Source organism: Daktulosphaira vitifoliae, unplaced genomic scaffold (assembly GCF_025091365.1).
Source record: "Daktulosphaira vitifoliae isolate Bord-2020 unplaced genomic scaffold, ASM2509136v1 Scaffold_2, whole genome shotgun sequence".
In the NCBI taxonomy this organism is placed as follows: Eukaryota; Metazoa; Arthropoda; class Insecta; order Hemiptera; family Phylloxeridae; genus Daktulosphaira; species Daktulosphaira vitifoliae.
The window spans coordinates 33,373,868-33,377,242 of record NW_026099573.1 but is presented as its reverse complement, the minus strand read 5'-3'; positions in this window follow the sequence as shown (position 1 = coordinate 33,377,242).

Here is a 3,375-nt window from a genome sequence, read left to right as displayed (position 1 = left end):
TAATAAATTACAAAGTAAAATTATTTACTTTTGTATTTGAATACTTTTATCATATCAAATCTAATTAGACAATAAATACTTAAAGAATATTAGAAATTAATGATTTTAATTGTTTGTATGAAGAATCTGGTTATGCTACTTTTTATTTGAATAAAGAATATTTTTTTGATTTTTAAGAGTAATAACTTAAACTAAATACGAATTGTAATCATTTGACGTATCGTTAAAAAAAGTAGGTCTAGTGAGGGTTGGCAAAATAAATCATAGCGACAAAAAAAACTACATAGCAAAATAATATTAACATGAATAAGATATTTCTTCTCACGAAGGGAGACTTAAGTGATGGGATCCTTAATATTTATTGAAGTTATTGAATCTAAATAAGATAAATATCAAATGATTTGAAAATTTTATTCTAACTCAAAAAAAAATGCAAAATATTAATTGCCACAGTCGAATTTGAACCTCGTACCCTACGCGTGAAAGACACAAGTGTTACCGATTCGGCAACTGTTCGTTGCCTTCGTCGCATAATAAAATTGGCTATTTAAGCTAATTCAAATTTAAATTACTTTTTGGACTTTAAAAAAGTAAAAAAATTTAATAAGTTTAATTTCTTATGTCTTATGAATTTTATTCTATGTCAATTAAATTATATAATATTCATGAAAGTCAATATATTCTCCTAATAAGATATTTTAAAATAAAATAAAATACAAAACCTAGAATTTTAATAGAAAAATAGCATATTTTTGAATACGGTAGCCATTTGCGCATAGAAGATAGGTCGTCGGGACAAATTTTTTTTTTTAATTTTATAGTACATAAAATAAGCTTTAATTTGATATATGTTTAAAGGACGCAGTATTTCCGGAACATTTTCAAAAGTTAAGTTGAAAAAGATCTATGTTTTTTACAATATTTTAAGTTTTGAACGCCCCCTATATAAGGGGAAATTGTCCAATTTTAATAAAAAGTATGTCAAATGAAAGATGTACTTATAATGTATTTAGAAAAAAAAATTTGTCCTGATATATACATTTTTCGAAAAGTTATAGCATTTTTAAGTTGAAAAATAAAAATCGAAAATTTTAACACAAAAATATGGTTTTTTTAACTACGGCAGCCGTTTACATTGTTACGAGAGTAACAAATAGAATAAAATAAAATAGTATTGCCGAATAATTAATTAGTTTATTAAAAATAAAAGTGATAGTATCCATACAATAATTGTCAAATGACTGACGATGCTCTGCATTACAATCGTCGCAGTCGGCCCACTTCCCGGTTTTGCAACACCGAAAAATACTTTATAGACACATTCTTTTAGGCCGACCTCAATTACAATTCAATTTATGATTATCTGTTATTACAATTGTGGGACAATATTAAAACTAAGTTAAGTATTCATAACACTCCCTCCCTTAAATGGAAGTAGTGTTTGAAATACTACTTACATATAATACTCTTAAATTACAATAAAATAATTAAATTAACAAGACTTCAGACCATACTTTCATTGCAATTTGTACATTGTGCGATATCTGGTTTATATTGTCGGGTGGTATTTTTATATTTACACAATGCATATGAAGTTAGAATTACTATTATTAGAAAGAGACAGTAAAGAAATGGGATATGAGTATTTAAGATGAAATGATCGGAAGACTCTGCTATTGTGGATTCAAGATTATTGAGATCTATTGAGTCATCTGCTAATTGATTCAAATCTTGAATGAAATTATTTTCTGTTAACGGTTCAGGCTGATATTTAGAAATTTTATTAGTTATATTAGAATTCATGTAAACTAAAGGATTCTCGGGAACAAAGTCTTGGGAGAAAACAGAAATAATGTTTTGAGATGGTAATAATACTGAAGTTTCGGTACTCACAGTACAAGACTTATCCACTGTTATTTTACCAATGGTATTAATAGAAAAGAGGTTCTGTACATTATTACATTTGAGTGTCATATGAGTTTCTGTAGGAGTCACATATAACCAAGAGTTTTGAGTTTCTAATTTATGATATATGGGAATGAACAATTTACGATACTTAAGATTACAATTGACAATTGGATAATTAGGTTTAAAATATAGATTTACGTCACAATTTTTTGTTTTGGAATGACGATATAGTGCTTTAGAGTACTTACACAATTTAAAATTACTTAAATCAAAACAATTTGAAAGTTGAAGGTCTGATAAAGAAAAATAATAATCATTATTTCTACTTAAAGCTAAATACTTAGATTCGGTTACAATAAAAATAAAATTTTGATTTCCTTGTGGTATAGGCAAGGATATGGGGTGAAATAAATTAAAATCTAAATTAGACAATAAAGGGATTTTTAAATTAAAAATCAAAGTATAATTAATATATAATGCATCAATAGTAGTTATCTTGAACAAATCAGTTAGACTTGTAGAATAGATAGAAACTGGGAGTTCAAGGGTTGATGGTAAACTAAGACGGATTTCTTTCAATTCATTAAGTAGGATATTAGGAGGTAGGATACTAGAATGTAATCGACCACTTAGAGCTGAGTTAACTATAGCAAGGAGGTTCTGAGTTTCCCAACTGTATTGGCTAAGTAGTAGAGTTATGGTGGCTGTATGTTCAGCTAGAGTAGAAATGAATTCTACTAAATTGATTTTATCAGCATTCATTTGACTTTGCGATAGTAGTTTCTGTATATTTCGGGACATATTTTGTTGTGTTTGATCTAGATGTAGTGAGGAATTGTATGTGTGATGAACTACGGATTTCATAATGTGTATTTGTTCTTTGGATAGTCGTAGAATTTTTTCTTTATTTTCCTGAAGTTCGCTGATTTTATTATAAAAATATTCAGCATCTTGATCGGAACATACACCGAATAAAACATTTGCTATTCTACCAACGAAATTTGCTAGACCTCTCTTTTGTCGGGAGTAAAGTGAACTGCTATTCCCCTTCAGATTTAACATAGATGAAAGAGTAATATGATTGAATTCTAACAAATTGGGTACAGACTGTAGCTATTTTTATATCTTTTGAATTTTCTGATGCGTCCCGACAGTGACGCACCGTTTGATTGTAATAACCTAAGATTAAAGAATGACGTTGCTGGTAGTTCTTTAAATCCAGGTAGGAAATAAGTTGCCAGGTACTCTGGGAGATTCTGAGGGGACCATAGGATTCGTAATACAGACCGGACGTTTGATTGAACTCAGTGATATTTATGAACGCTTTTAGGTTTTCCGCGTAATATTGAGAGAAGTGAGTAACCATTCTGTAACAAGCAATAATGGTTATTTGTTAATTATTATTCATGAAAGAGTTTAGCCATGTTCTTGTGGAGTGTTTGACGTTTGCCATTTTTGTTAATAACT